The sequence below is a fragment of the Melanerpes formicivorus genome, unplaced genomic scaffold (genome assembly GCF_026170545.1).
Source record: "Melanerpes formicivorus ecotype bairdi unplaced genomic scaffold, bMelFor1.0.p_v2 SCAF_246, whole genome shotgun sequence".
NCBI lineage: Eukaryota > Metazoa > Chordata > Aves > Piciformes > Picidae > Melanerpes > Melanerpes formicivorus.
In genome coordinates this window covers 304,087-328,574 of record NW_027142598.1, presented here as the reverse complement: position 1 = coordinate 328,574, position 24,488 = coordinate 304,087, and positions in this window count along the sequence as shown.

The window sequence follows — 24,488 nt, the reverse complement described above, 5'->3', positions numbered from 1 at the left end:
AAAAAATGGAGCGCTTGGAGGCTCGCGATTACAGCGTTCCTGCCACCGCACTCCTCCCGCGAGCCCTGCCGGCCCCCGCGGATACCGACGGCTCCGACCAAGGCGGTACCGGCTGACGCACCACCGACACCAACAGCACCGACAGTAGCAGCGGAGCAGCTGCCACGGCAGCAGCCCCCACCCCTTTCCCCCGCAGCGGCTTTAGCCGCACTACTCTGTTTTGATTTAAAGCAACAGTACTCATTTTGTCATTTCTGATTGTAACGTCTTTCAGAGATTTGTTATTTAGAGTTTTGTTAAGTTTTTCTAATAAGCATAATGAATAAGTAAGCATTTGGTATTTATAAGTACTTAGTACATAGTAATTGCAGTAAGGTGTATGCACTTAGTTAAGAGTTCAAACTGTAAGATTTTCTTTTGGTTCGAACCTTCTTAGTTGTCTGCCTAGGCATTTCAAAGGAGCTCCATGTAATATAGTTAAGGAATGTATAAACAGCTTTTAATTTTGGAAAGTGTTTTTTAGTTAATGTAACAATTTTATTTCTTTTTAGACACTGATTTGATGGATTAATTTTAACATAGTTTTTTAAGGGTTTAAGGATTTTTTGGTATTAGCATAAGTTAAGGTTTGTAGTAAACAGGTATTAATTTTAACAACTATTCCTTCACTAATGTGCAGAAGAACCAAGACTAAGAGGGAACAGCATTTCCCATGAAGTCGAACATCGATCACAATAACTGTTATGATAATCTGGGGTCAAAAGCATCAATCAAAAAATATTTTGTCCTGCATGCTGAATTTGAAAATAGGCAGTTTGGGCTGGTAAATACAGAAAACCTATTTTGTGGTGAGAAAAAGGATTTAAATCCCCATGGAAAATTATTGAAAGGGATTGGCATAAGTGGGAAATAAAGACTAGAGAAATTTTAGTTGGGAAATATCAGGAATAATTAAAAGGATTAGTAAAAAGAAAAGTAAGAGACATAAGATTTTGGAGGAAGAGGAATTGAAATAACAAAAGCACAATGGGAAATGGTAAACGAACTAACCAAGGAAGTAGAGAAGAGACTCCAAATGGAATTTTGAAGTGGGTTAAGGAGTTAAAAAATCTGTAGGGCTCCTGAAGAATGTAACTGCTGCCGAGAAGAAAATACACCCGGCTGCTGGTTGCACCCCAGCAGGCCGAGGAGGCAGAGTTCACATATACTTGGTGGAGCCTAATTTTGATCCTAACCCTATTTGTACATAAGTAGTCCAATCGAAATCAAAAACCATGTTCCCATGTGTGGAATCTTGATCAGACCGGAGAGAAAAGACTTGAACTTGAAAAAGCAATGGTAAATTTTTCTGCTACAGTTGAAATCATAGTAAATGCAAGCACAGATGCAATAAAAGTGCAGCAAATTGAAATCAATAGTCTCTCGAAAATATCTACTCAGAATAGATTAGCTTTGGATTTTTTATATGTTAAGGAAGGGGGTGTATGTGTAGTCATAAATGTAAGTTGTTGGAGTTATGTTAATCTAGATAAACGACTGGAAACAGATTTACAGGCGATTGTGAACCACAATCAGATATTACATCAGATTTCTTTGGATGATACTTCTTCTGTATTTAAAGGAATATGGGATAAGTTAACTTCTTGCTTATCGAATATAAGTTGCTTTAAAAAATTCTTTGCAATACCTGTTGGAATAATTGTAATACTGATCTGTGTAATTCATTGTAATTGTTGTTTTAAAATGGTAAGACCATTAGATGAAATTGTTTATGCCAATAAGTTACAAGCAAATGGTTATGATCAGAATGTGATCAGAACAGATGAACTTAATTATGATCCAATTAAGAAGGTTCTGAAATATCTGGAAATTTTAACACAAATCAATGGTGACAAAAAAAAAACAAAAAGGGGGGAATTGTGATGAATATACTGGTGATTTGTGTCAAAATTGTAAGACTTAGAGTGCACTGGGATTAAGGGTCAGGATCTTGTGAGGCCTGTTTAGAGGGTAAAGAGAAAGAAACCTCTCTTGCATACTTGCAAGGACACTGTCTGGTTAATTGGAGACACCACGGCTGAGAAGGAGCTGTCTTAAAGATAAACATTCAGAACTAGGAATTTGTTTTCTTCAGATAAGAAGCCTGCACAATTGAGCATGTGTGAAAGTGGATGCTTTGACCCTTACCACACTGAATGTAGGGAGAAGGGATTTGACCACCTATTCTAAGACTATCATATGCCTCCCTTCTATTTAGCATAAGTTTGCTTATATAGATGATGAAACTATATAAGATGAAGAAAACTATTGTAAGGTTGCTTTTTGGGTGAAGTTGGTACCAATAAGAGATTAGTATTACTAGGATGACCAAAAACACATTATTATGGGTAATTTTATATTGGGCAAAGCAATGAAGCTCTTTTGCTCTTGCTGATTGCCTGCAAGTTTTCTGTCTGTGAAGCTAGAGCCTGGCCAGATCTACCTTTACAGATTAAAGAAATCTTGCTACCATTAAACAAATTATGATTTTTGACCATCCTAGAGAAAATAAAGGTGCAACATAACAGGTAATAATGAATTGATTGAACTTTTTCAGACATGTCTGATAGGGATACCCAGACTTAATGTTAATATGTTTGTTAATTATAGTATTAAGTTTTAAGGTTCTTAGGTATCATTGTACTCATTTTGATTATTGTTAAACTTGTTTATAATTGTATTATGCAAAGTGTTCAAAGAATAACTTCCAAGGCCTTACTTGCACAAAAGAAAAACGGGGGAATTGTTGTCGGGCAAGAGGGGACATGGGTCCCGGGAACACCTGTGCAATTCAGGCCTTGAAGAATTCTCTGTTGATAATATAGTGGCGGAGTAGGAGATGTGAGAAAGTGCTGATTGCTTGGTATGCTGAAGTCCAGCTGCCCCTGAGATGGGAGGCAAGCAAGATAAGGAGGAGGCGAGATCTGGGAAAGAGAGCAATTAGACCGGATAGAAGAATTCCACAGAGTTGTGAAAACAATGATGTAACCTGTTAGAGAGCAACCAATAGTATGTTGCCAAGTGGGCATAATTATAGCAAACTGTATATAAGATGTGTCTGATGCTCAATAAAGTTGGAATCCGCTGATCAAATTGGTCGTTAAAGCGGCCCCCTTCTTGCAGTACTCCAGCCCTAGCCCTGTCCCCAGCCTCGGCCCGTGCCCCAGCCCCAGTCCCAGTACTGCCCCATCCCAGCCCCCAGCCCCAGCCCTACTCTCAGCCCAGCCCCAGACCCAGCCTGGCCCCAGCCCTGTCCCCAGCCCCAGCCCCAGCCCCAGCCCTGCCCCAGCCGCAGACCCAGGCCTGACCTCAGCCCTGCCCCAGCCCTGGCTCCTGCCCCAACCCTGTCTCCAGCCCCAGCCCCAGCCCCAGCCCCAGCCCTGCGCCAACCCAGCCCCAGCCCAAGGCCCAGCCTCAAGCCTAGTCCTGCCCCAGCCCTGCCCCCAATCCAGCCCCAGCCCTACCCCTACCTCAGCCCTAGCCCCAGCCCTGCCCCAGCCCCATCCTTGCCCCCAGCCCAGACCTAGCCCGGCCCCAGCCCCTGCCCCAGCCCCAGCCCTGCAATAGTCCCTGCCCCAGGCTCAGCCCCGGCCCCAGCCCTGCCCCAGCCCCAGCCCTAGCCCAGCCCTGCCCTCAGCCCAGCCCTAGCTCAGCCACAGCCCTGCCCGCAGCCCCAGCCCCAGCCCCAGCCCCAGCCCCACCCTCGTCCCCAGCCCAGCCCCTGCCCCAGCCCTACACCTGCCCAGTCACGGTCCATGCCCAGCCCCAGCCCTGCCCCAGACCCAGCCCTGCCCGAGACCCAGCCCTGCCCAAGACTTGGTTCCAGCCCCAGCCCCAGCCCTGCCCCAGCCCCAGCCCCAGCCCCAGCCCCAGCCCCTGCCCTGCCCCAGCCTCAGTCCTGCCCCAGCCCCGGCCCCAGCCCCAGCCCCAGCCCTGCCCCCAACCCAGCCCCAGCCATGACCCCAGCCCAGACCTGCCCCCAGCCCCAGCCCCTGCCCTGCCCCAGCCTCAGTCCTGCCCCAGCCCCAGCCCCAGCCCCAGCCCCAGCCCCAGCCCTGCCCCCAACCCAGCCCCAGCCATGACCCCAGCCCAGACCTGCCCCCAGCCCAAGGCCTAGCCTCCAGCCTACTCCAGCCCCAGCCCTGGCCCCAACCTCAGCCCCAGCCCTACCTCAGACCCCAGCCCCTGCCCCCAGCCCAGCCCCAGACCTGCGTCAGCCCTGCCCCAGCCCTTGTCCCCAGCCCACCCCCAGCAGAGCATCAGCACAGCCCCAGCCCTAGACCCAGCCCAGCCCCAGCCCCAGCCCAGCCCCTGCCCTGGACCCAGCCCCAGCCCCACCCCAGCCTCATCCCCAGCCCAGGCCCAGCCCTGCCCCGGCCCAGCCCCAGCCCCAGTCCAGCCCATGCCCTGGACCCAGTCCCAGCCCCAGCCCAGCCCTGCCCCAGCCCAGCCCCAGCCCCAGTCCAGCCCATGCCCTGGACCCAGTCCCAGCCCCAGCCCAGCCCCAGGCCAGCCCCAGCCTCACCCTGGACCCAGCCTCAGCCCCACACCTGCCCCAGCCCTGCCCCAGCCTAGCCCCAGCCCCAGTCCAGCCCTTTCCCTGGACTCAGTCCCAGCCCCAGCCCAGCCCCAGGCCAGCCCCAGCACCACCCTGGACCCAGCCTCAGCCCCACCCCTGCCCCAGCCCAGCCCCAGCCGCAGCCCAGCCCCAGCCCTGGACCCAGCCCCAGTCGCAGCCCCGGCCCCAGCCCAGCCCTAGCCAAGCCCCAGCCCAGCTCCAGCCACTGCCCAGCCACAGCCCTGGACCCAGCCCCAGCCCAGCCCCGGCCCCAGCCCAGCCCTAGCCCAGCCCCAGCCCAGCTCCAGCCACTGCCCAGCCACAGCCCTGGACCCAGCCCCAGCCCAGCCCCATCCCCAGTCATGCCCCAGCCAAGGCCCCAGCCCTACCCTGGACCCAGCCCCAGCCCAGCCCAGCCCCAGCCAGCCCCAGCCCAGCCCCAGCCCCAGCCCCAGTCCAGCCTCTGCCCTGGACCCAGTCCCAGCCCCAGCCCAGCCCCAGCCCAGCCCCAGCCCCACCCTGGACCCAGCCCCAGCCCCAGCCCTCACCCAGTCCCCGCCCCTGCCCCAGCCCCACCCCTGGCCCCAGCCCCGGCCCCTGCCATGCCCCACTCACGGCCCCATCCCCTGCCCCAGACCAGCCCTACCCCAGCCCCCGCCCTGCCCCAGCCCCAGCCCTGCACCGAACCCAGCCCCAGCCCCTCCCCAGCCCCAGCCAAGCCCCACTCACGGCCCCAGCCCTGCCCCAGCCCAGCCCTGCCCCGGCCCAGCCCCAGCCCTGTTGCAAGAAGGGGCCGCTATACGATCAATGTGATCAGCGGAATCCAACTTTATTGAGCATCAGACACATCTTATATACAGTTTGCTATAATTATGCCCACTTGGCAACATACTATTGGTTGCTCTCTAACAGGTTACATCATTGTTTTCACAACTCTGTGGAATTCTTCTATCCGGCCTAATTGCTCTCTTTCCCAGATCTCGCCTCCTCCTTATCTTGCTTGCCTCCCATCTCAGGGGCAGCTGGACTTCAGCATACCAAGCAATCAGCACTTTCTCACATCTCCCACTCCGCCACTATATTATCAACAGAGAATTCTTCAAGGCCTGAATTGCACAGGTGTTCCCGGGACCCATGTCCCCTCTTGCCCGACAACAATTCCCCCGTTTTTCTTTTGTGCAAGTAAGGCCTTGGAAGTTATTCTTTGAACACTTTGCATAATACAATTATAAACAAGTTTAACAATAATCAAAATGAGTACAATGATACCTAAGAACCTTAAAACTTACTACTATAATTAACAAACATATTAACATTAAGTCTGGGTATCCCTATCAGACACGTCTGAAAAAGTTCAATCAATTCATTATTACCTGTTATGTTGCACCTTTATTTTCTCTAGGATGGTCAAAAATCATAATTTGCTTAATGGTAGCAAGATTTCTTTAATCTGTAAAGGTAGATCTGGCCAGGCTCTAGCTTCACAGACAGAAAACTTGCAGGCAATCAGCAAGAGCAAAAGAGCTTCATTGCTTTGCCCAATATAAAATTACCCATAATAATGTGTTTTTGCTCATCCTAGTAATACTGATCTCTTATTGGTACCATTTGTTGATGTTTTCAATCGAAAATGAAAATGCATGTTGTGTTGTTATGAATTTTGATTTTCCCTCTAGGTGTGTAAAATTATAGCAAACTGGTGAGATAACATATAAATCCCTATAAATCCCTTCTCCCTACATTCAGTGTGGTAAGGGTCAGAGCATCCACTTTCACACATGCTCAATTGTGCAGGCTTCTTATCTGAAGAAAACAAATTCCCAGTTCTGAATGTTTATCTTTAAGACAGCTCCTTCTCAGCCGTGATGTCTCCAATTAACCGGACAGTGTCCTTGCAAGTCTGCATGATAGGTTTCTTTCTCTTTACCCTCTAAACAGGCCTCACAAGATCCTGACCCTTAATCCCAGTGCACTCTAAGTCTTACAATTTTAACACAAATCACCAGTATATTCATCACAATTCCCCCCTTTCTTTTTTTTTTTTTGTCACCATTGATTTGTGTTAAAATTTCCAGATATTTCAGAACCTTCTTAATTGGATCATAATTAAGTTCATCTGTTCTGATCACATTCTGATCATAATTCTCTACTTGTAACTCGTTGACATGAGCAATCTTACTTAAAGGTCTTAGTATTTTGTAACAACAATTGCAGAGTATTATGCATAGCAATATTACAATTATTCCAACAATATTACAAACAAATGTTTAAGCCAATTTAGATTTGGTAACCAGAAAGTTAATTTATCCCATATTTCTTTAAATCCACAAGAAGTATCATCTAAAGAAATCTGATGTAATATCTGATTGTGGTTTACAATCGCCTGTAAATCTGTTTCCACTCGTTCATCTAGATTAACATAACTACAACAACTTACATTTATGACTACACATACACCCCCTTCCTTAACATATAAAAAATCCAAAGCTAATCTATTCTGAGTAGATATTTTCGAGAGACTATTGACTTCAATTTGCTGCACTTTTATTGCATCTGTGCTTGCATTTACTATGATTTCAACTGTAGCAGAAAAATTTACCATTGCTTTTTCAAGTTCAAGTCTTTTCTCTCCGGTCTGATCAAGATTCCACACATGGGAACATGGTTTTTGATTTCGATTGGACTACTTATGTACAAATAGGGTTAGGATCAAAATTAGGCTCCACCAGTATATGTGAACTCTGCCTCCTCGGCCTGCTGGGGTGCAACCAGCAGCCGGGTGTATTTTCTTCTCGGCAGCAGTTACATTCTTCAGGAGCCCTACAGATTTTTTAACTCCTTAACCCACTTCAAAATTCCATTTGGAGTCTCTTCTCTACTTCCTTGGTTAGTTTGTTTACCATTTCCCATTGTGCTTTTGTTATTTCAATTCCTCTTCCTTCAAAATCTTATGTCTCTTACTTTTCTTTTTACTAATCCTTTTAATTATCCCTGAGATTTCCCAACTAAAATTTCTCTAGTCTTTATTTCCCACTTATGCCAATCCCTTTCAATAATTTTCCATGGGGATTTAAATCCTTTTCCTCACCACAAAATAGGTTTTCTGTATTTACCAGCCCAAACTGCCTATTTTCAAATTCAGCATTCAGGACAAAATATTTTTTGATTGATGCTTTTGACCCCAGATTATCATAACAGTTATTGTGATCGATGTTCGACTTCATGGGAAATGCTGTTCCCTCTTAGTCTTGATTCTTCTGCACATTAGTGAAGGAATAGTTGTTAAAATTAATACCTATTTACTACAAACCTTAACTTATGCTAATACCAAAAATCCTTAAAACCTTAAAAGACTATGTTAAAATTAATCCATCAAATCAGTGTCTAAAAAGAAATAAAATTGTTACATTAACTAAAAAACACTTTCCAAAATTAAAAGCTGTTTATACATTCCTTAACTATATTACATGGAGCTCCTTTGAAATGCCTATAGGCATACAATTAAAAAAGGTTTGAACCAAAAGAAAATCATACAATGTGAACTCATTACAAAGTACTTACACCTTACTGCAATTACTATGTACCAAGGACTTATAAATACCAAATGCTTACTTATTCATTATGCTTATTAGAAAAACTTAACAAAACTCTAAATAACAAATCTCTGAAAGACATTACAATCAGAAATGACAAAATGAGTACTGTTGCTTTAAATCAGAACAGAGCCATGGTCGACAGTAGCCGTACCAGAAACCGCTGGCGGGGGGTGGGGGTGGTGGTGGTGCTGAGGTTAAGACCACACCCAATTGCTGCATCACATCCCGGCCCACCAAAGCATTGATTCCATTAGGCAATGGCATAACTGTAACTGTAATTAAGGCCTGTTTTCCTTCAATCTTCACTACAATTTTGTGACTACTCTGCATTACTGCTTGAGCTCCTCCAACACCTTCTACTTCTCCTATTGCTGGCTCTAAAGGCCAGTGTCTCGGCCAGTGTGCATTACTCATGATTGTGATGTCAGCACCAGTATCTAGCAGGCAAATTAATTTCACGTGCTGAGACCCATACCAAAATTCAACACCAGCGACTGGTCGTCTTCCCATTGGTATAGTTAAGAGAGCCAGTCCCCCTGTGGATCCAAAGCCTTTGTCACCTCGTACAGGCAGATCGCATGCCATTTCCACATCACAACACAAATAACACCACTGTAATCCGCATCAATTACCCCTGGCAATACCATTACCCCTTTAACACCCATAGATGATCGACCCATTAACAATGCTCCTACAGGCTGACCATTGATGTATATAGGTCCCTTTACATTTGTTTCCACTTTAATGGGCTGATTATCTATTAAGGTAGCATCTACTGCTGTTGCCACGTCCAAGCCGATGCTCCCTCTGGTTGCCGGTTGTAAGGCTGAGGTGTCGTTTTCATTTCTGCGTCCTGCTGGTAATAGACTGGAGCTGCCACTTGTGTCCCGGCGCGGCGGCTCTTCGCACTGCTCTGGCCGTTTCCCGAACTTTGACATGCATTGGTGGGATGAGAATTACTTTTACAATTATCACACCATACAAATTTCACTCTACATTGTGATCGGATATGCCCTTCTTTACCACACTTATAACATCGTATCTTCCTTTGAAAAACATCCCCTTGTTGCCCCCTCGTATTAGCCTTTAAAGGAGCTAAGGCTGCCAATATTTGGGTTTGTGACTCCGCAGCCTCTTCCAATTTCAGTGATCGTTCCGCCAATTTGTGCATAGTATCTATGAGAAAAGCCTGTGGACCAGAAGGTATGTTAGCTGCTCTTTCCAGCATCTCCTCAATTGTAGTCCCGTGTGGTAAATTTACCAATACTGATTTTGTTTTTGTATTAGCTCCTTCAAAAGCTACATTTTTTAACATATAACCCTTTAAATAGTCAGGAACATCCGAATTACTCATTGCCTCACATACACGATCTACAAATTCTGCAAACGACTCTTCTGGCTTTTGTCTTAAAGACATATAGTGGGGCCTTTTAGGGTCTGCTTGTACTCTTTTTAATGCCTTTTGGGCACATTCCATTGATTCCTGAAAGACCGCAGGACCACTTCGAACTTGTCGTTCAACACCAAACCATTGTCCTGTTCCCATTAATTGTTGTGCTGTGACTCCAGCCAGGGGATCCCCCTGCTGCTGTTGTGTATTCTCTGAGAGCTGACAAAACTGACCCCAAAACTCATCAAACATGATCATTTGAGAAGGAGTCAAAATCATTCTCATCAGTCTCTTAATGTCCTCTGTCCAGTCTGAAACCTGATAGTGTCCTTGATTATGATCAATATCATACGTTACAGGAAAACACAGTACCTTAGACAACTCAGCAGCCACATCGTAACATCCATTTTTCATAGCCTCCTGAGCAATCGCTTTCCAGTTAATTCGCACAACCGCTCCCGAGCTAGGTTTCTTCTCCATTTTATTTTCTAAGAGCATTTCTTTTCCTGGGAACTTTCTAAAATCAGTTTTTGACACATGTGCTCCACCAACTTTTCTAACTGAGCCGGAGAAACAGATAACGGTGTCTCCCTCTGATTTACTGTCTCAGTTTGTGATTCTACGCTGTCGTTCAGTTCAGCCGAAGCCCCCACTCCCTTAGCCAGGCAGGCTGCACCTGGGGCTAGGTCATTAGGCGCCTCACTGAATTCCATCGGTGGGGGTGGAGGTGGAAATTCAGTCTTGCAGGGCACGGTAGTGGTATTGTGCTCTGTGCCGGAGGCGGCCCCGGGCGATATTTTTCAAACACCTCCTTCGGTCACAATTCAGATACAACTGGCGCTGCATCCCGTTCTGACAAATTCGCTGAAACTGAAGAAGCCATTCGCTGTTCCAGTTCATAAATTTTAACACAGTTCATGCATTCTCGCCACGACTCTTGCAGCTTTATAGCAGTTTTATCACCATCTATAACCAAGTCCCACAACTTGTTCCTGTATTCTCTCCAACAAGCTTCATTAAAATAACTATCTCCACTAGGGAAATGCCCTAAAGCGGATCTATGGGCCAAAGGTCCAGGCATTACTTTAGACGATATCTCCGCCTTACGCTTTTCGATGACACTGTATTTCGTCTGATGACTGCTTATAGGGTCGGCCTTGCCCTTTCGAGTTTGTGCGCAAAGGTACTAAGGCTGCCATAACCTGCTGACTATGCTCAAGCTGTTTTGTCATTGTCATTGACAACACCTCAGCCTGTTTTTGTAATCCCTTATCAATCACCTTCGTCAACATGGCCATCGGATTGCTTGGCAAGTCCTGAGCCCTCTGCAACAATTCAGCTACCGTCCATCTAGGATCTGCTGATGTAATAAGCTGCTGCGTCTGCTGGTTCCCATTCTGCATTAAACACTGCCTTAAAATTGCCTCTCGGATACCTTCTCCTACGCTTGCTGCTCTAAGTGCGGCAAGCAACTTATCTACAAATTCACCAAGAGGTTCCTGTCTACCTTGCTTAATTCCCATATAGTGAGGATTTGCATTTCCATCCTTCTGCTTGTCAAAAGCCATCCTCACTATCTGGGCTGATGCTTGCAAAACAGGCGGCTGTAAAAGTGCCTGTAACTCTGGTCTCTCATACTGTCCCGTTCCACACAACTGATCTACTGTTACATCAAATAGTGGATCGTTTTGCTGTCTTTGTACTCCAGCTGCTTGTCTAGCTAGGTGTTCCCATTCATTCAAAAATGTCATAAATTGAGATGCTGTTAGGATCAGCTTCATAACATTATAAGAATCTCTAGGCAACATATTATAGTTCATGTAAATAAAATCAATCATCTGTCTAGCTGGTTCAGATTGAACCCCAAACTGACTCGCAGTCTGTCTTAATTGAGATAACAATTTCCATGGCAATTGGGTTACAACAGCCTGAACAACATTCTGCTCCCCAGGGACCTGTGTGTACATCACTGGAAAAACTTGATGTGAAGCAGCCAGCCGGCTAAACCCTTCCTGATCTCCTTCGGCGTTTAAGTGTTCTGCAACCTTTCGCCAATACTCTGTGTGCTTTCTTGCATGATCTTTAACACCACCTCCAGGATCTACCGCCCTGTTTGTCTCCTCTCCCTCACCTACTTTCTTCTCCTGTACAATTTGCTCAGCTAAAAGAGACGGGGAAGGCTCCTCAGCAGAGTCCTGTGTTACAGATTGTAATTCAACTCTGCCACCTAGTCCTTTTACACACGCAGCCTTCTCCTTTCTTAAATAATCCTGAACTTCTTCTGACAAAGGCAACCCAGCATGTGTAACACTTGCTCCATTTGGGTCCGTATAATCTAATCGTACCCTGGCTTGATAAGCTGCCATTTGCTCAGCACGATGCTGATCCAATGCTGTCATAACCATCTTCCACCATTTTCCACACTCCTTTGCTCGTTTTTCATCACCTAAGCCATGCAGCCACAAGTCTTGTCCAGACTTTTTCCACTGCAATCTTTCAAACACCTCATTTGGGTCCTTAAAATATCCTAACTCTCCTGCATAGCTTAACAGCGGCACCAACTCCTTTGTAAAATTTAACTTACACTGTCGCTTTTCTAAAAAGCATATAAATAAATCATACGCTGCCTGCCTATCCATGTCCGTATTTAAACGTTAATACCTGTGCGCACAGACCTCGTTTAAGCAGTTTCTGGCTCTACAGCGTCTTCGGCTTCAAGGCTGTCTTCCCTTTTCTTGCAGCCTCCGGTACTGCTATCCCGGGCCGGCCTTCTTCTTGCCTCCCGGCTTACTGCGAATCTCCCAAGTCCCGAAGAACTTCTTAGACCCTAACCTTTGTCTTCATTAGGGTCCCATGTTCGAGCGCCACTTACTGCAAGAAGGGGCCGCTTTAACAACCAATGTGATCAGCGGAATCCAACTTTATTGAGCATCAGACACATCTTATATACAGTTTGCTATAATTATGCCCACTTGGCAACATACTATTGGTTGCTCTCTAAAAGGTTACATCATTGTTTTCACAACTCTGTGGAATTCTTCTATCCGGTCTAATTGCTCTCTTTCCCAGATCTCGCCTCCTCCTTATCTTGCTTGCCTCCCTTCTCAGGGGCAGCTGGACTTTAGCATACCAAGCAATCAGCACTTTCTCACATCTCCTACTCCGCCACTATATTATCAACAGAGAATTCTTCAAGGCCTGAATTGCACAGGCATTCCTGGGACCCAAGGCCCCTCTTGTTCAAAACAATCCTCAACATCTGAGCTGGGTTAGGATCTGGCTGGAGGCTGAGCCCAGAGGGTGGTGGTGAATGGTGTCACATCCAGCTGGCAGCCAGGCACCAGTGGTGTGCCCCAGGGATCAGTGCTGGGCCCTGTGCTCTTTAACATCTTCATTGATGATCTGGAGGAGGGGATTGAGTCAGGCATCAGCACATTTGCAGATGACACCAAGCTGGGAGCAGATGTTGGTCAGTTAGAGGACAGAAGGGCTCTGCAGAGGGACCTCGACCAACTGGACAGATGGGCAGAGGCCAACAGGATGGCATTCAACAAGTCCAAGTGCCAGGGGCTGCACTTTGGCCACAGTAACCCCAGGCAGAGCTACAGGCTGGGGTCAGAGTGGCTGAGAGCTGCCAAACAGAGAGGGACCTGGAGGTGCTGATTGACAGCCGCCTGAACATGAGCCAGCAGTGTGTCCAGGTGGCCAAGAAGGCCAAGGGCATCCTGGCCTGCATCAGGAAGAGTGTGGCCAGCAGGAGCAGGGAAGTCATTGTGCCCTTTGCTCAGCACTGCTTAGGCCACACCTTGAGTACTGTGTCCAGTTCTGGGCCCCTCAGCTTAGGAAGGAGGTTGACTTGCTAGAAGGTGAGGAAGAAATTCTTCCCAGAAAGAGAGATTGGCCACTGGGATGAGCTGCCCAGGGAGTTGGTGGAGTCCCCATCCCTGGAGGTGTTCACAAAAGGCTTGGATGTGGCACTTGGAGCCATGGTTTAGTTGCCAGGAGGTGTTAAGGATTAGCTCATAGGTTGGACTTGATGACCTCTGAGGTCTTTTCCAGCCTGGTTGGTTCTGTGATTCCCTGCTTTCTACCCCATTTCCCTACCTGTTCTTGCCTTTTAAATCCCTTTTTGGAGTCTCACCCCCTGACAACCCCCAGTCTCTTTCCTTTCAAGGCTCAGGTGGAGATGCTGCTCTTGGAGTTCTTCTGTGGAAGCTCAGTTCAGCAGACACCAAGGGGAGGTGCTGAATTCTGGGCTGCTGTTAGGATCTAGTGGATGAGAGAAGCTGTTTACCTCTTAATGCCTCCTTACCCCCCCAGAGTCCTTTCACAGCAATCTCTGTGACCACAGAAAGACTCTTTTTATATCTGGCTTCAGAGCTAAGCCTCCCTCCACTGGCTCCTTCCAGCAGCTAATTGAACCAAAGCACATTGAAATGAGTCCCTGATGAGAGACCCAGGGCTCACTCTTTTATTCCCCACCACCCCTCTGCTTTTAATAGCCCTGTTAGTCCTCCTGCATGCTAAAATGCCAGCAGTGGCTCTTCTTCTGATGGCAGACAGCTATTATCTGGCAAGCAGGGGCATTCTCTTCCCTGCCTCTCCTTGGGGGATCCCCCAGTTGCCTCAGCACTGGCTGTGAGCTGAAAGGCAGCCTTTGGAAATGGGGTGTTTCTATTTCTGCAGTGGCTGGGGGTCCTGTCTCTGAGGAGCTTGTTTAAAGCAACAACCAAAAAGGGAGAAGAATCTTCCTTTCAACCAGGTTAATCTCCAAACCTCAAGGAATTCCAGGGAGAAGGCTTTGCAAGGGAAAATGGTTTCATGTTTGCATCCTATGACACAGCCCTGGGAAGTCCCAGGGCTGCTGCCTCCAGACACTCCTGCAGCTGCTGGAAATGAGGTTGGATCACAGAACAGAATCACAGAACTGTCAGGGTTGGAAGGGACCTCAAGGGTCAGCCAACTGCATGGCAGAGCTGGGCCCAAGCCAACCTCATGAGGTTCAGCAAGGCCAAGGGCAAGGTCCTGCAGCTGGGGCAGGGCAATGCCAGGCACTGATACAGGCTGGGCAGGGACTGGCTGGAGAGCAGCCCTGGAGAAAAGGCCTTGGGGGTGCTGGGGGAGGAGAAGCTCAACCAGGAGCCAGCAGGGAGCACTTGCAGCCCAGAGAGCCAAGCAGAGCCTGGGCTGCAGCAAGAGAAGTGTGGCCAGCAGGGCCAGTGATCTAGTTTTAATAACAAACCACGGTCTGGATCCCTTCCTCTCCCGACGCAGAGAAATGAGCAAATACACGTTAATTATCACCCAGAGCAGGATTATACACATCAGGTAAATCACCTTTGCATCCCAGCCATCACTTAAAGTTACTCTTTCCTCCACTGGGATCTTAAACCCTTGTATCTCAATGGGGAGAGTGCTAGAGGTCACGTTCCTGTATCTGGCTGGCCACAAGGAATCCACACCTTTTCCATACCATAGTCTGACCCTGTACAGAAACCACAGATAAATTGTCCACACCAAATATTTACCCAGGGAATCCAGAATCAAACCCAAACAATATCTGCAGACCAGAGCCCCAAAACTTGAAAACAATAAATGCTCCACTATCCCCAGCACCTCCATGTTTGCTCATCTGGCTGTAAAACACTAAAGCAATAAAGCAGTAAAGCAATAAATTAAGCTAATTATCGGCTGCATGTTGGGAAGCCATGAAAACAAAATGTCGAGGGTTGAGGGGAAGGCCTCAAGCCTTCTTCCCCCCCTGTACGTAAAGGGAAGAAAATTGAAAGAAAGGGAAAAAAACCCACAGCTGGATTAGCAAGGGGATGTGCTATATTTGCAAGCAGGGCTGCAGGATATATATATGTGTACACAATTTACAGCATTTACAATATATACACAGAAATATACAACAAAGTAACACAGGAATGAGATTCCCCTCCCCCACCAGGAGGAAGGGTTTCCCCCTGTACCCCCTTCTCTTCCCTTTTTCCCCAAAGAGGGTTAGAAAGAGAGAAAAAGGAATAATTGTTAATGAAAAGCAGAATATGGTTAGAGCAGATGTGTTAGCAGAGGCCTTATCTTTTTCAAGGTCAGTCTGGCCGAAAGCCCAGAAGCTGTGAGCTGCAGAAGGAGGGGGAGAAAGTGTGAGACTGAGTGAGACCAGTCTCACTGGGAATCAAAACTGAAGGCAGTGCTTCTGCTTCTCCACCAATGAAATTTGTTTAGACCTGTCTTGTTTCTAAAACATTCGGCCATGGTGTCCCTTTGTTAAAGGCACAACCTCAAACGCTCACATTTTGCTCTGACTCTAAGGTCATGAGTTGCAGGATCTTGTTTCACCATACACTAGGAAGTTCAGGCTCTGTGGTCATTTGCATATGTCTTAACTAAAGGACAGGCCTCTGGAAGTAACATTTATTTTCATGTTTGCTGCTGATAAATAAGTTGTCTTGAAAGGATGCAGTCTGCTTGTATTGTTCTATGCACTACTGCTTGATTTAGACCCAGCATGGATTTTGCTCTTAAAATATGAGTATTCTCCTTCTCTATAAACAGAAGCAATGCCTCAAATAGAAACCAGAGTGGTTTTGGTTCAGGAAGCAGGGAGATGTGAGGAGCTTTTGAAGACCTTGGAGGTGTGTGAGTCTCGGGTAAAAGAAATGAGATGGTGTGTTTTTAAATTTCCAATAACCAGTTTGGTTCTACACTAAAGCTCTCCTCTTCCACAGACCCTTAAGATAATGGAAGTACCAGTTATAAAGATAAAGACAACTAGTCCTGATAAATCAGAAGAAAAACTAATGACAAGTATTATTCATCTGGTGTGTCATGCAATTAAGCACAGGTGGTTGCGTGCAGCGCTGGGACTGAGATGTGCACACGCTTTAATATCTATTAATTGGGCATAACAGTCACAACATGTGCTAATGGTTCTTATGGTGTCACCTAAAGCTTGTGAAAACTGGCACTTACTTTTTCTTTTCAAACACTTTCTCCTCTATGGAAGTAATATCTGCAGCTCCTAATTCGTGGTGTTTTCTAACAGAGGAGTGGAAATAGCAATGCAGACATTCGACTGCATGCTTGTGTTCAGTCAGCACACACGGTTTTGCTAGGAACCAACCCTGATTGGTTAATTGACTTCCCTTTCAATTAAAAGTTGCATTGAAAATGAAATGTAAGAAGTGGCTTTCTGTTTCTTCATGTGATGAACATAGGAAATAAAATTTGGACCCAATCATTGAAATTGGAACAGACCAATATTTTAGAACCCTTACAGATATCAAGCAATGGACAGAAGCCACTCCTGTTCTTTACAGCTTATGCAACACTGCTGCAAGCTGGATACTACTTTCTAGTAGCATCCAGAAGTACCTTAAGCCATTCTGACAGTCTGAAATCTCATTTCTTTTTTTGTGCTTAGTTTGGGGTTTTCTCCTACCCAGATATTTCCAATACTATATTATCACTGTGAACTGCTCTGTAAACTGCTGAAGTCTCTAGAATTCTTATTCATCAGAAACAGACTTTTTTGGTAGGTGCAGTTCATAGCTATTCTTATGCTAGAGAGCAGTGCATCTCTTTCAGCTTTCCCAAATCCTAAGAGTCTGTCTATCTCTGAAATCTGAATCATACATTTTGTTCCAAAGGTCCAGAATAAAAATCCGGATAAGTCTGTTGCCTGGATAATGCTTTCTCATTCATCTCCATCACAGTATCACAGTATCACAGTATCACTTAGGTTGGAAAGGACCTCGAGGATCATCGAGTCCAACCTGACACCGCAGACCCCATGACTAGACCATGGCACCAAGTGCCACGTCCAATCTCCCCTTGAACGCCTCCAGGGTCGATGACTCAACCACCTCCCTGGGCAACCCGTTCCAATGACGAATGACTCGCTCGGTGAAGAACTTCCTCCTCACCTCGAGTCTGAACCTCCCCTGGCGCAGCTTGAGACTGTGTCCCCTTGTTCTGGTGCTGGTTGCCTGGGAGAAGAGGCCAACTCCCTCCTGGCTACAACCACCCTTCAGGTAGTTGTAGAGGGCAATAAGGTCACCCCTGAGCCTCCTCTTCTCCAGGCTAAACAATCCCAGCTCCCTCAGCCTCTCCTCATAGGGCTTGTGTTCAAGGCCTCTCACCAGCCTTGTTGCCCTTCTCTGGACACGCTCAAGTGTCTCAATGTCCTTCTTAAACTGAGGAGCCCAGAACTGGACACAGTACTCAAGGTGCGGCCTAACCAGAGCAGAGTACAGGGGCACTATGACCTCCCTGCTCCTGCTGGCCACACTATTCCTAATGCAGGCCAGAATGCTATTGGCCCTCCTGGCCACCTGAGCACACTGCTGGCTCATATTCAGGTGGCTGTCGATCAGCACACCCAGGTCCCTCTCTGTCTGGGAGCTCTCCAGCCACTCCGACCCCAGCCTATAGCTCTGCATGGGATTGCCATAGCCAAAGTGCAGCACTCGGCACTTGGACTTGTTGAAAGCCATCCCATTGGACTCTGCCCATCTTTCCAGTCGGTCGAGGTCCCTCTGCAGAGCCTTTCTACCCTCTAATTGACTAACATCTGCCCCTAACTTTGTGTCATCTGCAAACTTGCTGATGACTGACTCTACCCCTTCATCTAGATCATCAACAAATATGTTGAAGAGGACAGGGCCCAGCACTGATCCCTGGGGGACACCACTGGTGACTGGCCTCCAGCTGGATGCGGCACCGTTCACGACCACTCTCTGGGCCCGGCCCTCCAGCCAGTTCCTAACCCAGCACAGAGTGTAGTGGTCCAATCCACAGGCTGACAGCTTAGTCAGCAGTTTGCTGTGGGGGACGGTGTCAAAGGAAATTAAAGTGCCCTACCTAAAGACAGACACAGTAGAAGAGCTTGGAGAGTTTGATTCCCTGGAGTTTGAGACTGTCTTTGTTGTGTCATAATTCCAGGATCCTCTCTTTAACAACCTCTGCAAAGCAGACTGCCGAGTCATTGGACCTCCAGTAGTGCTGCACTGTGCACAAAAGGGAGAGGTATGTGCCCTCTGAAAGCACCAGAGTAGTTCTCTGGTGCATTGAGTTGTAAATATTAAGCATTCAAAATAGAATCCATGTTCCTTTGGTCAATCATAAATACTCTCAGCAAGAGAATTTCAAGAGAGGCAAACTTCTAATAGCATTTTAGAATGTTGCATGTAGTAAGAAAGCACAGGCAAACAGGAATATGGATGCAGCTACTGCAGTAATTGTGACAGTTGTTGACCTGCTAGCTGGGATGGTGCCGTTAGGAAAGGCAGCACATAAATGATGCCCCAGCAGACACTCAATATTTCCTGGGTTGACTTCTAGATGGGGAGGGATTGGGGAGGGAAAAAAAGATGGAATCCTACTTGTGAATGGGGTGCTTCAGTTGCTTTAGCAGAACACTGGCAGGTTAGGAACTGAGGTATAACTGAGTACATAGACTTGCACTAGTGCCTGGTGTGTTTTTAAACTAGTAACAATAGCACCATTACAGTTAAGGTTACAAATTGAGTGGAAGCAGTATTTTTCACTAATCACCTTACTTCTTACTTTCAGCCTTTACCTTTCTCTTGTCGTCCACTGTACTGTACAAGTATGTTGAACTTGGTACTGTGCTTTACTGGATTCAGAAAGAAAGAGGAGTTGGTAAGACCTTTGCCCTTTGGATTTCAATATATTCTTCTGTCACCCATAGAGTTTAACCATGACTGAACTTGTATGAGGAGAATGAATTATTGTTCTGTTTTGTTGCAGTTCAGAGGCAGCAATATTTGAGGATGGGAGTAAAACTGTTTCCCTGGTCAAGTCATTTTGTGGATGATGCCACTTTTGGTCACTTTTTTTATCTGTTGAGTGACATCAAACATCTTTAATTCAGTAGGACTTAAAGATTTGCAGATTGAGGCTTCAGATAAGATGGTGTTTACCCAATAGTGTCCTCTTTCTTGCACAGGTGGTAGTGAAATCATGCAAAGCATTGTAGTCCTGTTCAGAGCACTTGCAGATATTATCTTGCTGCCATGCTATCCTGCTGTTGTGCTATTGGGACTTCATTCTTCACATGTGTAGGTCTGATGTGGTTTGATCCTCTAGCAATTCTCTTTTCCATGTCAGTGATGCAGCTGACATGCAGTTTCACTCTTGGACACTTGGGAATCAACAATCCACATCTTTATCTGGGAAAAAAAAATCTCAAACCTGAAGCCTTTGCCTAGTGTTAGGGATAGTTAAGTTTGATCTGCCAGTTTTGGCTTGGACAAATCACAATCCTATGTCAGTTCTGGCAATTTCCCCTTCAGATAAAATTGACTACATCAATGGGGAGAAATGTGCTTCAAATCTATGGTGTGTGGAAAAAGTGGAGGCATATGTATGGTGTTCACAAGAGTACTGGTGGCTTGGGTAGTCTTCCTCAAGCTACATAGTCAGGCTGGATTAAATGTTTAAAAACAAACAAAAACCCAAACACAAATAGTAAAGTTAATAGTTCTTCCCCTGTAGGAACTATTTCTTCTCCTGTAGATGTGTGAACAAGTTGTTTTAAGAACAAATTGGAACATTTCTATTCCTAGGCACTGAATGTAACCTTTTGTAGCTTTGCTTTGTAAACTGTTTTTGTACTGCTCTCACTCTGCACTGTAAGCTTCACAAGATTCTAAAAACTGATTTCACCTTTCTTATTCAGGTGAAGCTGGTGACCCTGGTTCATCATATGGGTGGGACTATTGGAAAGGACTTTTGCTCAAAAGTTACCTATCTGGTGGCTATCTCAACACATGGAGACAGATTCAGAGTATGTAAGCTGGAGCTGGTGCTTCATGGAAACTTACAGAATTTGGTTTTTTGTAGACCAAGTGTGTAAATTATACATCAGCTTGTCAGTTGCAGGGGTTTATTCCTGTACTAACAAAAGTGACTTGTAATGGTGAGTTCACCTCCATCTGGTGTTGAGGTTTGACATGTTTTTGTCTCTGTTAAAAGATCTAAATAATACAAATTGCCTGAATGCAGAGACTGTGAAACGGACAAGTAGAGTAAACGGCAAGAACCAAAATGTTGAAGTACTTAAGCTATTGATAAACATTGGTTCAGCCATGAACAAGTGTTTATGTATCAACACACCTAGTTGGAATTGTCTGTCCAAACAAACTTCAAGGTAACTTGAAAAAGCTTTAGTACTCAATTTGCCTGCATCTTCTTTTTTACAAATGATTTTTAGCTTGTCTTGTGTGAACTTTCAAATCTTCCTTTATGTGTAAATATTTGTTAGGGGTGGGAGTTTTTTGACCACACCAAAAAGGAATCTTTCAGGACATGTATGTCCAGTTGACACAAGTAGGAGTTTTACAGGTTTTTGTACAGTGGAACTTGACATAGAAATGCCTCTGTGCCTTGACTCCCCCCTGTTTGAATTGTTAGCTGGCTCTTGCTTTTTTCTTAGTCTGTCTTTCTAACCTTCCATTTGGAAGAGAAGACCTACTTTCTAACTCTGTTCAAACACTTTTCTGCCTACCCAAAGGGGAAAAAGTGGGAAAACTTTATCGTAGAAGTTACCTTTGGAACAGTTGATTTCTCTTTGGTAACCTCAGGCTGGAATGTTTGTCGTCTTAAGTTTCAAAAGCAGGAGGAGGATTCTGTATGCCACTGAAACAGAGCTTTGCTTCTACGTTGTTTTTCTGAGTGATGAGACTAAGAAGATGGTGCACTTTTGAGCAGGTGTTAAAATAGCTATTGAGCTATTGATCAGCTCTACTAGTCAGTGAAGAATTAATACGTTAACTTTTTGTAGTGTCTAAAAGCGAAAGCAAAGATAGAAATTTTTCTTGGTGTGGGAAAGACAAATGGAAATACTTTCTTGGTAGAACTTTGTGCTTTTTGTCTTTTGTAGGTTGCTGGAAGTCTTGGTAAGCCTATTGTGATACCTGAATGGATTTATAAGGCTTGGGAGAAAAGGAATAAAATGCAGGTATTTATTTTCTTTCAGCCTTAACCTTGCACCCTGTTCACTTGCAGTGTGGGAAGATGTTTAAATAGTCCTGATAGTGACATTGCTGGGAATTGTTTTTCTTTTGTTTGTTTTCTTGCAGTGATTTCTGTGCAGCTGATGTTGACTTCAGGAATAGTATCACAGTATCAGAGTATCATTCAGGGTTGGAAGGGACCACAAGGATCATCTGGTTCCAACCCCCCTGTCATGGGCAGGGACACCCCACACTAGATCAGGCTGCCCAGAGCCTCATCCAGCCTGGGCTTAAACACCTCCAGGGATGGGGCCCCAACCACCTCCCTGGACAACCCATTCCAAGGTTTCACCACTCTCATGGTGAAGAACCTCCTCCTCACATCTAGCCTGAATCTCCCCACCTCCAGCTTCATTCCATTCCCCCTAGTCCTATCACTACCTGAGATCCTGAGAAGTCCTTTCCCAGCCTTCCTGTAGGCCCCCTTCAGATACGGGAAGGCCACAATTAGGTCACCTGGGAGCCTTCTCTTCTGCAGACTGAACAGCCCCAACTCCTTCAGTCTGTCCTCACAGGAGAGGTGCTTCAGCCCTCTGATCATCCTTGTGGCCCTTCTCTGGACCAGTTCAAGATTCCTCCCTTCCAGGATTGCATGTTAAGTTTCCTTGTATTCTCTGATGATGAGAAAGCTAACATGGTAGAAATGACAGAAATGCAAGGTTATTGTTTATGAAACCTGACTTACAGAGAGAAGGGGGTTTATGGCTGATAAATTTATAGCTGAAGCTGAAATGCTGGACCATGAATCCTGAAGTATTGATGCAGACTCTTCAATTTAGAGCTATAAATTGATTTTCAGATACCAGTGTAAGCACAACTTCTGGTAGCTCTTGAAGACTTCACACTTCCTAGGCTGTTTGAAACCAGGCAATTAAATAAAATAAGATGCTTGAAGACATCCTGGCGAAGTTGCTACATAGTATATATGTTCTCCTTCAGTTTTCATAATCAGTTTTCTGTGTTTTATCTTTACATAATTCACATTGTACTATGTTTGCAACTTTGATACAAACCATCATAGGTAAAAGACTTGGAATTGTTAGCCCAGCATCTGGTCAGCTCACGGAAGGAGTTCATCTCTTGTTTGGCTCTACTCTTGGAGATAGGTGCTACAGAACTGTCACGTGAGCTATTGTTTTCTAATGATATTCTTCAGTCTTACTAATTTGGCCTATTTTTAATCTAGGAGGACATTATTTACCAGTTGGTGATGAAAGATGTCCGCACTTAGTGGTTGAAGAAAATACAGAGAAAGATCTTCCGTTTGAACCTTCAAAAAAAACCTCTCTGTTGTGAAGCAAGAGGCGAGTGCTAAGCAATTCTTGAGAGAATCTTGATATGTAGTGCTTGGTATGTGAGATACATTTTGGGATAAGCCAAATGCTTGCATTTAGCATGCAAACTACCTTACTGTCATACATGTACTCTTTGAATAATTTTAATGTTGGGTAAAGCTCTGCAACGTGTTCTTCATGTGCATTTTCTGTTTTCCTGTAGTGGTTCTGGGGAAGCATTCACAGTATCACAGTATCACAGTATCGCTTAGGTTGGAAAGGACCTCGAGGATCATCGAGTCCAACCTATCAACACAGACCGCATGACTAGACCATGGCACCAAGTGCCACGTCCAATCTCCCCTTGAACACCTCCAGGGTCGATGACTCAACCACCTCCCTGGGCAGCACATTCCAATGATGAATGACTCGCTCAGTGAAGAACTTCCTCCTCACCTCGAGTCTAAACCTCCCCTGGCACAGCTTGAGACTGTGTCCCCTTGCTCTGGTGCTGGTTGCCTGGGAGAAGAGGCCAACCCCTTCCTGGCTACAACCACCCCTCAGGTAGTTGTAGAGGGCAATCAGGTCACCCCTGAGCCTCCTCTTCTCCAGGCTAAACAATCCCAGCTCCCTCAGCCTCTCCTCATAGGGCTTGTGTTCAAGGCCTCTCACCAGCCTTGTTGCCCTTCTCTGGACACCTTCAAGTGTCTCAGTGTCCTTCTTAAATTGAGGAGGCCAGAACTGGACACAGTACTCAAGATGTGGCCTAACCAAAGCAGAGTACAGGGGCACAATGACCTCCCTGCTCCTGCTGGCCACACTATTCCTAATGCAGGCCAGGATGCTATTGGCCCTCCTGGCCACCTGGGCACACTGTTGGCTCATATTCAGGTGGCTGTCGATCAGCACACCCAGGTCCCTCTCTGTTTGGGAGCTCTCCAGCCACTCCGACCCCAGCCTATAGCTCTGCATGGGATTGCCGTAGCCAAAGTGCAGCACTCGGCACTTGGACTTGTTGAATGCCATCCCATTGGACTCTGCCCATCTCACCAGTCGGTCGAGGTCCCTCTGCAGAGCCTTTCTACCCTCTAACTGACTAACATCTGCCCCTAACTTGGTGTCATCTGCAAACTTGCTGATGACTGACTCTACCCCTTCATCCAGATCATCGATGAATATGTTGAAGAGGACAGGGCCCAGCACGGATCCCTGGGGGACACCACTAGTGACTGGCCGCCAGCTGGATGTGGCACCACTCACTACCACTCTCTGGGCCCGGCCCTCCAGCCAGTTCCTAACCCAGCACAGAGTGTAATGGTCCAATCCACGGGCTGACAGCTTGGCCAGCAGTTTGTTGTGGGGGACAGTGTCAAAGACCTTGCTGAAGTCCAGGTAGACCACATCCACAGGCCTCCCCACATCCACCAGACGGGTCACCTGATCATAGAAAGAGATCAGGTTGGAGAGGCAGGATCTGCCCTTCCTGAATCCATGTTGGCTGGACCTGAGCCCTTGGCCATCCTTCAGGTGCGCAGTTATTGCCGCCAGGATAATCTGCTCCATCACTTTCCCTGGCACTGAGGTCAGGCT